The sequence below is a fragment of the Salvelinus sp. IW2-2015 genome, linkage group LG27, assembly GCF_002910315.2.
Source record: "Salvelinus sp. IW2-2015 linkage group LG27, ASM291031v2, whole genome shotgun sequence".
Taxonomy (NCBI): domain Eukaryota; kingdom Metazoa; phylum Chordata; class Actinopteri; order Salmoniformes; family Salmonidae; genus Salvelinus; species Salvelinus sp. IW2-2015.
The window spans coordinates 5,851,168-5,864,445 of NC_036867.1; positions in this window are offsets into that span (position 1 = coordinate 5,851,168).

The window sequence follows — 13,278 nt, forward strand, 5'->3', positions numbered from 1 at the left end:
TTGTATTGGACCACGTGGTAACATGAAGACCTTGTATGACCAAGGGTAACAGAAGACTCTTGTATTGGCACCATGGAACATGAAGACCTTGTATTGGACCACGTGGTAACATGAAGACCTTGTAATTGGACCATGTGGTAACATGAAGACCTTGTATTGACCATGTGGTAACATGAAGACCTTGTATTGGACCATGTGGTAACATGAAGACCTTGTATTGGACACGTGGTAACATGAAGACCTTGTATTGGACCATGTGGTAACATGAAGACCTTGTATTGGACCACGTGGTAAAACATGAAGACCTTGTATTGGACCATGTGGTAACATGAAGACCTTGTATTGACCATGTTGTAACATGAAGACCTTGTATTGGACCATGTGTAACATGAAGACCTTGTATTGACATTGGTAATGAGACTGTATTGACCACGTGGTAACATGAAACCTTGTATTGGACCATGTGGTAACATGAAACCTGTGATGTGACCATATGGTAACATGAAGACCTTGTATTGACCATGGGTAACATGAAGACCTTGTATTGGACACTGGGTAACATGAAGACCTTGTTTATTGGAACATGTGGTAACATGAAGACCTTGTATTGGACCACGTGGTAACATGAAGACCTTGTATTGACCATGTGGTAACATGAAGACCTTGTATTGGACCATGTGTAACATGAAGACCTTGTAATGGACCAGTGGTACATGAAGACTTGTATTGGACCATGTGTAACATGAAGACCTTGTATTGGCACACGTGGTAACATGAAGACCTTGTATTGGACCATGTGGTAACATGAAGACCTTGTATTGGACCATGTGGTAACTGAAGACCTTTGTTTGGACCGTCGGTAACATGAAGACCTTGTATTGGACACCGTGGTAACATGAAGACCTTGTATTGGACCATGTGGTAACATGAAGACCTTGTATTGGACCATGTGGTAACATGAAGACCTTGTATTGGACCATGTGGTAACATGAAGACCTTGTATTGACCACGTTGGAACATGTGAAGACCTTGTATTGGACCATGTGGTAACATGAAGACCTTGTATTGGACCAGTGGTAACATGAAGACCTTGTATTGGACCACGTGGTAACATGAAGACCTTGTATTGGACCATGTGGTAACATGAAGACCTTGTATGGACCATGTGGTAACATGAAGACCTTGTATTGGACCAGTGGTAACAATGAAGACTTGTATTGACCATGTGGTAAACATGAAGACCTTGTATTGGACCACGTGGTAACATGAAGACCTTGTATTGACCATGTCGGTAACATGAAGACCTTGTATTGGACCATGTGGTAACAATGAAGACCTTGTAGTATGGACCCATGTGGTAACATGAAGACCTTGTATTGGACCACTGTAACATGAAGACCTTGTATTGGACCATGTTGTACATGAAGACCTTGTATTGGACCACGTGAGAACATGAAGACCTTGTATTGGACCATGTGGTAACATGAAGACCTTGTATTGGACCATGTGGTAACATGAAGACCTTGTATTGGACCACGTGGTAACATGAAGACCTTTGTATTGGACCATTAACATGAAGACCTTGTATTGGACCACGTGGTAACATGAAGACCTTGTATTGGACCATGTGTAACATGAAGACCTTGTATTGGACCATGTGGTAACATGAAGACCTTGGTATTGGACCACGTGGTAACATGAGACCTTGTATTGGACCATGTGGTAACATGAAGACCTTGTATTGGACCATTGGTAACATGAAGACCTTGTATTGCCATTGTGTAACATGAAGACCTGTATTGGACCATTTGGTAACATGAAGACCTTGTATTGGACCAGTGGTAACATGAAGACCTCTGTATTGGACATGTGTAAATGAACCTATTGGACCATGTGGGTAACATGAGACCTTTATGACCAGTGGTAACATGAAGACTTGTATTGGACCATGTGGTAACAGAGACCTTGTATGGACCATGTGGTAACATGAAAGACCTTGTATTGGACCACGTGGAACATGAATACCTTTTATTGGACCACGTGGTAACATGAAGACCTTGTATTGGACCATGGTAACATGAAGACCTTGTATTGACCATGTGTAACATGAAGACCTTGTATTGGACATGTGGTAACATGAAGACCTTGTATGGACCATGTGGTAACATGAAGACCTTGTATTGAACCATGTGGTAACATGAAGACCTTGTATTGGACCATGTGGTAACATGAAGACCTTGTATTGGACCACGTGGTAACATGAAACCTTGTATTGACCATGTGTCATGAAGACCTTGTATTGGAACCATGTTGGTAACATGAAGACCTTGTATTGGACCATGTGGTAACATGAAGACCTTGTATTGACCATGTGGTAACATGAAGACCTTGTATTGGACCACGTGGTAACATGAAGACCTTGTATTGGACCATGTGGTAACATGAAGACCTTGTATTGGACCATGTGGTAACATGAAGACCTTGTATTGACCATGTGGTAACATGAAGACCTTGTATGTGACCACGTGGTAACATGAAGACCTTGTATTGGACCATGTGGTAACATGAAAGACCTTGTATTGGACCACGTCGGTAACATGAAGACCTTGTATTGACCATGTGGTAACATGAAGACCTTGTATTGGACCATGTAGTAACATGAAAGACCTTGTATTGGACCACGTGGTAACATGAAGACCTTGTATTGGACCATGTGGTAACATGAAGACCTTGTATTGACCACGTGGTAACATGAAGACCTTGTATTGGACCATGTGGTAACATGAAGACCTTGTATTGGACCATGTGGTAACATGAAGACCTTGTATTGCCACGTTGGTAACATGAAGACCTTGTATTGGACACGTGGTAACATGAAACCTGTATTGGACCAGTGGTAACATGAAGACCTTGTATTGACCATGTGTAACATGAAGACCTTTATGGACCATGTGGTAACATGAAGACCTTGTATTGGACCAGTGGTAACATGAAGACCTTGTATTGGACATGTGAACATGAAGACCTTGTATTGGACCATGTGGTAACATAGAAGACCTTGTATTGGACCATGGGTAACATGGAAGACCTTGTATTGGACCATGTGGTAATGAAGACCTTGTATTGGACCATGTGGTAACATGAAGACCTTTATTGGACCACGTGGTAACATGAACCTTGTATTGGACCAGTGGTAACATGAAGACCTTGTATTGGACCACGCTGGTAACATGAAGACCTTGTATTGGACCATTTGGTAACATGAAGGACCTTGTATTGGACCTGTGTGTAACATGAAAGACCTTGTATTGGACCACGTGGTAACATGAAGACCTGTATTGAACCATGTGGTAACATGAAGACCTTGTATTGACCATGTGGTAACATGAAGACCTTGTATTGGACCATCGTGGTAACATGAAGACCTCTGTATTTGACCACCTGGTAACATGAAGACCTTGTTATTGGACCACTGTCGTACACATGAAACCTTGTATGCGACGTCTTCATGTTATCATGTGGTCCAATACAAGGTCTTCATGATCCGCTGTCAACTTCTTTGTGACCGGAATTCTGCATTGTGGTTCAGAGACGTTTGTGGTCATCTTAGTAGTACATGACCACATGTGGTTTAGTCTCAGCTTCAGTTGAATAGGAATTCAAATACACTCCTAGAAAAAAGGGTTCAAAATGGTTCTGCGGATGTCCTTATCGGAGAACCCTTTTTGGTTCCATGTAGAACCTTTTCTAAAAAAGGTTCTACCTAGAACCAAAAGGGGTTCTTCAAAGGGTTCYCCTATAGGGACAGCTGAAGAACTACTTTTGGTTCTAGATAGCACCTTTTTTTCTAAGAGTGTAGCCAAGAAACCTGCTATCTGTATGTCATCATTCACCGTGTTGATTCCAGGGTCCATCCTCTCCATGAGAGAGTTTAGTCCTACAGTGATTTTATTACACTGTCAAAAGCACTGAACACTGACAATTCTAATAAGCACAATCTTTGACATTGTTAGTTTCACACTCTTACCAATTGAGCCAAACAGGACCACACAGTGTTTTTCATATCTTGTGACAATAYCACTGTTCCATCCAAGATGCCATTATCTCAAAAATGTTTTTGGCGGATGCAACTGAATCTSGTATAGGTCAAAGCGCCGTGGTTACTTGAAACAAATTATATAAATAAAGTATGTTGTGTCATCGCCTTCTTGTCATATTTCAGGTTCTAAATAAAAGTGTATAGTCCCAACCAGCTTTCAAATATCGCCAAAAGAGGTCGGGCTCCAAAATATTTATTTGTTTGTCTGAGTAAGCACAATGTTGTACCGTAATTATTTTATAAGGACTGTGCACTGGCATCACTGAAAGCCCTTGGCACAAGCATGAATTAAACAACATGCATTATTTATATATCTGCCCCCAAGAAGGCAAATGCAAATTCACAGACTTCAGATAGCATTTTATAGCATTATCTGGGTTTTAACTCAATGACAAGAGCACACAGGTCGGCCAGGATTAATTGTTATTCCGCCGTCTTGAGTGTGTGATCTACGCCGCGAGACTGTAACACACACACACACACGTATAGGCAAACACACACACACACAAGCTTGCTCTTTCTCACACACACACCATCCCACCCACACAGCCTGGAGCTTGCCAACCTATTCTTATCTAAACACTCTCTCCAGCCCCCTCCAGTGGCACTTAGATGTTTTACATTATTTAGTGCACAATGTATTTCTGCACTCAAGTCCATTCCAACATTTTCAGTAATTCTTTTTTTATACCCTAGAAAAGCCTGCAGGCAGATACCAGAAGCAGCGAATGCTATGTTCGGGGGGTTTCAACCTACGCACCCCATTGAGGTCCATGTTCATTTGTTGTATCTTTCGTATATTTCTACAGATAGAGCAGGTTAGGTAGGAGTTTGTAACATCGKCAGTTGGTCGGATTTGAACCCACACCGACACTGGTTGGACTGATTTGCAGTCGGCGGCTCTAACCGCCAGGCTAGACCATCCAAGACACAAGATCCACATGGATGCTAACGGACACTACTGACAGCATAGACATCAGCACGACTGTAGTCCATACTAACTCCTCCACMAATGGCTCTGGAGAAATGATGTCGCTTAAGGAAAGTAAGAAATTGCATTCATTTAAGCACAGTGGCCATGAGTAAGGTATGCAAGAGGCTAGCGGGCTAAGTACACTGTTGTACAGACCTATTTAGAGAGCATGATAGTGGAGGCAGTTAAGCAGTAATGCTTTCTCACTAGTAGTCGTATTTGTTTTATAAAGTGCTGTGGAGTGGTCTGGTTCCAATCATTGGAAGGTGTCCATTAGCGTTCAGTTCGGAGAAATCTGTGTTATGTACCATAACTACCTTGTTGAAGAGCCTAATGCCATGTGGAAATAACAGAACATCCACTGGAATACACTTCGTTACCACAGTTCKTCTGTATGAAGCATAAGATTTTGGGTTATCACAAAACAGGCTAATAAAAATCTGAAATAATTTGATAATCATAACATAACCCACTGGGCCCCAACGTCTATTCAACTTGTATTCCACATTGGTTCAACATAATTTCTTTGGAAACAACATTGATTCAACCAGTGTGTGCCCAGTGGGAATATACGCCATGTTGTTCATTTTAAAGTACTTAATAGCGTTTTAGGAGAAAGTCAACAGTCATACACAATTGGGATTTATCTCAATTTTGTATCCATATCAAACTTATTACACCCACATGAAAAAATACTACAGTTTACTATAGAATACTACAGTACTTACTATAGAATTCTGTAGTAAACTGCAGTATACTGTAGAATACTATACTACACGCTGTAGTATCACTCGATCATGGGAATTACTTACTATAGAATGTTGTATTATACTGTAGAATACTATAGTAAATACTACAGTATTRTACAGAAAAAAACCATGTCTGTAAAAACACTATACTTTTTAAAATATAGTAAATACTACAGTATTTAATTTGCATATAGTCTGCCCATTCCCCTCCTTCATATCCCTATTTGTGCCACCCATAAGTGAGAAATCTAACCTCAGCAAAAAAAGAAACGTCCCTTTTTCAGGACCTTGTCTTTCAAAGATAATTCGTAAAAATCCAAATAATCCACTGTTTCCCATGCTTGTTCAATGAACCATAAACAATTAATGAACATGCACCTGTGTAACGGTCGTTAAAACACTAACAGCTTACAGACGGTAGGCAATTAAGGTTACAGTTATGAAAACTTAGGACACTACAGAGGCCTATCTACTGACTCTGAAAAACACCAAAAGAAAGATGCCCAGGGTCCCTTCTCATCTGCGTGAATGTGCCTTAGGCATGCTGCAAGGAGGCATGAGGACTGCAGATGTGGCCAGGGCAATAAATTGCAATGTCCGTACAGTGAGATGCCTAAGACAGCGCCACAGGGTGACAGGACGGACAGCTGATTGTCCTCGCAGTGGCAGACCGACCACGTGTAGCAACATCTGCACAGGATCGGTACATCCAAACATCACACTTGCGGGACAGGTACAGGATGGCAACAACAACTGCCCGAGTTACACCAGGAACGCACAATCCCTCCATTAGTGCTCCGACTGTCCGCAACAGGCTGAGAGAGGCTGGAATGAGGGCTTGTAGGCCTGTTGTAAGGCACAGTACATCACCTGCAACAACATATCATATGGGCACAAACCCACCGTTGCTGGACCAGACAGGAATGGCAAAAAGTGCTCTTCACTGACGAGTAGCGGTTTTGTCTCACCACGGGTGATGATCGGATTTGCGTTTATTGTCGAAGGAATGAACGTTACACCGAGGCCTGTACTCTGGAGCGGGATCGATTTGGAGGTGGAGTGTCCGTCATGGTCTGGGGCGGTGTGTTACAGGATCATCGGACTGAGCTTGTTGTCATTGCAGGCAATCGGGCAACGCTGTGTCGTTCCAGGGGTAGACATCCTCCTCCCTCATGGTGGTACCTTCCTGCAGGCTCATCCTGACATGACCCTCCAGCATGGACAATGCCACAGCCATACTGCTCGTTCTGTGCGGGATTTCCTGCAAGACAGGAATGTCAGGTTCTTGCCATGGCCAGCGAAGAGCCCGGATCTCAATCCCATTGAGCACGTCTGGGACCTGTTGGATCGGAGGGGTGAGGGCTAGGGCATCCCCCACAGAAAGATCCGGGACTTGCAGGTGCCTTGGTGGAAGAGGGGGGGAACATCTCACAGCAAGAACTGGCAAATCTGATGCAGTCCATGAGGAGGAGATGCACTGCAGTACTTAATGCAGCTGGTGGCCAAACCAGATACTGACTGTTAATTTTGACCCCCCCTTTGTTCAGGACACATTATTCAATTTCTCGTTAGTCACATGTCTGTGGAACTTGTTCAGTTTGTGTCTCAGTTGTTGAATTTTGTTATGTTCATACAAATATTTACACATGTTAAGTTTGCTGAAAGTAAACRCAGTTGACAGTGAGAGGACATTTATTTTTTTGCTGAGTTTAAATACCATGTATAGACCATATTGCGTTCCATAMAGGCTATAGAAAAGAGCAGAAGTTCTGAACTAGCTGTTAGCCTCCACTTCTACAGTGCCTTCGGAAAGTATTTAGACCCCTTGACTTTTTCCACATTTTGTTACGTTACAGCCTTATTAAAAAATATATTAAATATACTTTTTTCCTTATCAATCTACACACAATGCCCTGTAATGACAAAGCAAAAAAAGGTATAAAAACATTTTCATTTGGGGACTTTCTCCCATTCTTCTCTGCAGATCCTCTCAAATTTTGTCAGATTGAATGGGGAGCGTTGCTGCACAGCTATTTTCAGGTCTCTCCAGAGATATTCAATCCGGTTCAATTCTGGGCTCTGACTGGGCCACTCAATGACATTCAGAGACTTGTCCCGAAGCCACTCCTGCATTATCTTGGCTGTGTGCTTTGGGTCATTGTCCTGTTGGAAGGTGAACCTTCGTCCCAGTCTGAGGTCCTGAGCGCTCTGGAGCAGGTTTTCATCAAGGATCTCTCTGTACTTTGCTCCGTTCATCTTTGCCTCGATTAAGACTAGTCACCCTGCCTCTGAAAAACATCCCCACAGCATGATGCTGCCACCACCATGCTTCACCGTAGGAATGGTGCCAGGTTTCTTCCAGACGTGACGCTTGGCACTGAGGCCAAATAATTCAATCTTGGTTTCATCAGACCAGAGAATCTTGTTTCTCATGGTCTGAGAGTCTTTAGGTGCCTTTTGGCAAACTTCAAGCGGGGTGTCATGTGCCTTTTACTGAGGAGTGGCTTCCGTCTGGCCACTCTACCATAAAGGCTTGATTGGTGGAGTGCTGCAGAGATGCTTCTCCTTCTGGAAGTTTCTCCCATCTCCACAGAGGAACTCTAGAGCTCTGTCAGTGACTATTGAGTWCTTGGTCACCACCTTGACCAAGGCCCTTCTCCCCCAATTGCTCAGTTTGGCTGGGCGGCCAGCTCTAGGAAGGGTCTTGGTGGCTCCAAACTTATTCCATTTAAGAATGATGGAGGCCACTGTGTTCTTGGGGACCTTCAATGCTGCAGATATTTTTTGGTACCCTTCCCCAAATCTGTGCCTCTGTGGGACCTTATATAATCAAGTGTGTGCCTTTCCAAATCATGTCCAATCAATTGAATTTACCATAGGTGGACTCCAATCAAGTTGTAGAAACATCTCAAGGATGATCAATGGATGCACCTGAGCTCAATTTCGAGTCTCATAGAAAAGGGTCTGAATACTTATGGAAATAAGGTATTTCTGTTTTTTATTTTTAATACACTTGCAAACATTTCTACAGACTTGTTTTCGCCTTTTCATTATGGAATATTGTGTGTAGATTGATGAGGAATGTTGTTTATTTTGTACATTGTAGAATAAGGTTGTAACGTAACAAAATGTGAAAAAAGTCAAGGGGTCTGAATACTTTCCGAAGGCACTGTACGTAAAAAGATAAATAAAACGTAAATACTACAGTAATGGTTGAAAAAACACTACAATAATTACTACGGAATACTACAATCCACAAAAACAATACATTAATTACTATAGTATATACTACAGTTTTCTTTCACTACAGTATTTATACTGTAGTTAACTGTACACACTACAATTAATGCTACAGTTAAGTCAGCAAAAACACTACAATGAATACTATTGTATATAAATATAGTAATACTACAGTATTTAGACCATAGTATAATGTAGTATTTTTTATATGGGCAGTAGTGGCACATATGACATACATAGAGTATTTTCTGAAGTTAGTTTAGAGTCCGTTTTTCCACATCACACAGAGTTTAATGTGCTTTTTTACTCTGTCTTCAGGTGCTTGTTTGAATTCCTACCATGTTCTGTTTCCCTGCTTTGTTTCTGACAGCAGTGATGCACAGGCTCTACTGGTAAAGCTACTTCCATGTAGGCACAACCTGCAATTTAAAGTGGTCATTCCTGTAATMTCTGTCTCTCCATTTCTCATCTCTTCCTCTCTCTCATTATGTGTGTGTGTCTCTCTCTGTCTCACACACCCTTCTATTTACCTCAGTTTCTCTCTATTTTTCTCCCTCCTCTATTCACACACACGAGCACACACACACACGCCTGTGCACCCCTCCCCTTTACAGTGTGAATAATGTAGTCTCTCCAATCAATTTCTGTCATTCTATCCCTGGAAGTATCCAGGGGCTACAGATCAAGAGGTTTTGTATTGACCTGTGAGTTACAGTTTTTTTWATCACTTTGGTATTATTTTCACAAGCAAAATTTATGTGGTGAAYTTTCAACTCTTAGTACAAAACTCCAAACTGGTAACACTTGTAACGCAGACAGTCTTACGTTCAATAACTTAATTCCTTTTGTTTGTAGACATCTTCACCACTCAAGCATTGATCCGAAATATATGTTTACTGTGAAAAATAATGAGTAAACTGGTTTAATCGCCAAAGTACAACATAATGATGTCTACTCAATTTAGTTATTTTAACAGCCAGTTAATCTAATAGCAAAAAAAATAAGATACACGTTTCAAAATTGCTCTTTGAACGTAGTATACTACAGTACAGTAAATTACAGTACATTACACTGTTTTCACATCAGGCAAAATGCTTGCACTACCCATAAAAATGTACTGAACATAACATTTAATCATTTCTATCCCATGTGTGATCAAAGGTGTGATCATTGAAGACATCTTTCACAATGTATTCAAATGAAAGAAATGAAAGAAACATTTTTATTTATGTTTTATTTATTTCACCTTTATTTAACCAGGTAGGCCAGTTGAGAACAAGTTCTCATTTACAACTGCGACCTGGCCAAGATAAAGCAAAGCAGTGCGACAAAAACAACAACACAGAGTTACACATGGGATAAACAAATGTACAGTCAATAACACAATAGAACAATCTATGTACAGTGTGTGTAAATGTAGTAAGATCAGGGCGGTAAGGCAATAAATMGGCCATAGAGGAGAAATTATTACAATTTAGCATTAACACTGGAGTGATAGATGTGCAGATGATGATGTGCAAATAGAGATACTGGGGTGCACTTAAAAAAAAGAAATAACAATATGGGGATGAGGTAGTTGGGTTTGCTATTTACAGATGGGCTGTGTACAGGTACAGTGATCGGTAAGCTGCGGTCTAGGAACAGTGGGTTAACTGCCTTGTTCAGAGGCAGAACAAAAGATTTTTAGCTTGTCAGCTCAGGGATTCGATCTAGCAAACTTTCAATTACTGGCCCAACACTCTAACCACTAAGCTACCTGCCGCCCCTATTGTAGCTGGAAACGGCTGATTTTATATGGAATATCTACTAAGGCGTACAGAGGCCCATTATCAGCAACCATCACTCCTGTGTTCCAATGGCACGTTGTGTTAGCTAATCCAAGTTAATCATTTTAAAAGGCTAGAGGACAAGTACATTAGTGTCTAGTTTGACAAACAGAAACAACTGGCAGCTTCATTAAATAGTACACGAAAAACACCAGTCTCAACGAAGAGGCGACTCCGGGATGCTAGCCTTCTAGGCAGAGTCGCAAAGAAAAAGCCATATCTCAGAGTGGCCAATAAAAAGAAAAGATTAAGATGGGCAAAAGAACACAGACACTGGACAGAGGAACTCTGCCTAGGTGGCCAGCATCCCGGAGTTGCCGCTTCACTGTTGACATTGATACTGGTGTTTTGCGGGTACTATTTAATGAAGCTGCCAGTTGAGGACTTGCGAGGCGTCTGTTTCTCAAACTAGACACTCTAATGTACTTGTTCTCTTGCTCAGTTGTGCACCGGGCCTCCCACTCCCCTTTCTATTCTGTTTAGAGACAGTTTGTGCTGTTCTGTGAAGGGGGTATTACACAGAGTTGTACGAGATCTTCAGTTTTTTGGTAATTTCTCACATGGAATATACTTAATTTCTCAGAACAAGAATAGACTGATGAATTTCAGAAGAAAGTTCTTGTTTCTGGCCATTTTGAGCCAGTAAACGAGCCCACAAATGCTGATGCTCCAGATACTCAACTAGTCTAAAGAAGGCCAGTTATATTGCTTCTTTAATCAAAACAACCGTTTTCAGCTGTGCTAACATAATTGCAAAAGGGTTTTCTAATGATCAATTAGCCTTTTAAAATKATAAACTTGGAGTAGCTAATACAATGTGCCATTGGAACACAGGAGTGGTGGTTGCTGATAAGGGACCTCTGTACGCCTATGTAGATATACGAGTACAACAGTCATTTACAACATTAACAATGTCTACACTGTATTTCTGATCAATTTGATGTTATTTTAATGGGCAAAAAAAATTGCTTTTCTTTCAAAAACAAGGACATTTCAAAGTGAGCCCAAACGTTTGAATGGTAGTGTAGGTCTGGATTGAAATTATTGCATGCCTCACCCATGGCCTGAAGGAGGGTGGTATGCTCATGGGGATGGCAGACCTACACTACCCCCCCACCCCCCCCCATCAAAATGACCCCAGACACTTAATTTTGGATACATGATTACTGTATAGGGGATGCATTTCTTTCTCGTTCCGGACTTTCTGGATTATTTGCTTATTGGTTTTGTATTGTACTGATGTTGTATTACTGCACTGTAGGAGCTAGAAACACAAATATTTCGCTGGACCTGCTGTAACATCTGCTAATCTGTAAATGCAACCAATCAATATTGATTTGATTTGTTACGTACAGTACATCTCTGATCTTGTCAATATCATTTTTTATTTTTTATTACTGAGAAGTAAAATCATAGTAGTACATTCGAGTATATGTCATACATGTTATGTTTCTGCTTTAGAGATATACATTTTTATTAAGTAGTTCTCAAAATCTGTAGTAGACAAACCAGTTGATATGTAAAATCATTAGGTTTACCAAACGTTTAAATTATCATTAATTATGAGCAGTCGGATTAAGGAATAGTAAAATGTATTTTAACAAAAGAGAAGAGAATCATATAAAAAGTAATGTGAGCATTGCATTGTGAAAGGCAATTACTTTATATGAACATGTATTGCAATGTGAAACATGTATTTCTAGATGAAACACCAATTAAGTTTGGTGAAAAAGTGACTGTATGATTTTGTTTGTTGTACTTAGTCAATTGAAAATGTGCTTAGAGTTTTGAAACAACTGCTTTTTTGATGATCAGTTTTAAGTTGTAATAAGAGCTGTGAAAATGAACGGTAAACATCACAGCCACCTATGAGTCAGCCGTGACCCCTCTCACCTGAAGACTGTGTCGCCTGCAGTGCTGTGACCACACAAGCCCAACATCAGCAGGTTAGGTTGAGGTGGGAGAGGACATAATAAGAGAAATGCTTTGTCTAGGTTTCCATACTGCACTGCTGATATGTCCTTGATGTCCTTGGTGACAGAGGCACACGACACACAAACATGCTTTCAAATGTACTATGTGCATGATTGTCACTGTAGTTGTATGACCGGTTGACTTTGAAGTGCTGATGTAAGGTTTGTAGTCCAGGTATAGCCTAGACTACAACCAAGGCAGTTTATCTCAGTAGATTGCTAGCGCAAGAGCATAGGACAAGACTAAAGGGAGCAGGTTGAGTGAGATGGATCTTTCTCTCCACTCAGACCTTTCCAGTCCAGCAGGTATCTGGAACACAGGAGGCAACAGTCCATATTTCAGACTAGCATTTCATAGACTCACATTTTCATTTAAAAACACTCCCTATGCACTTCCTTTGATCGTAATGTCGTGCTA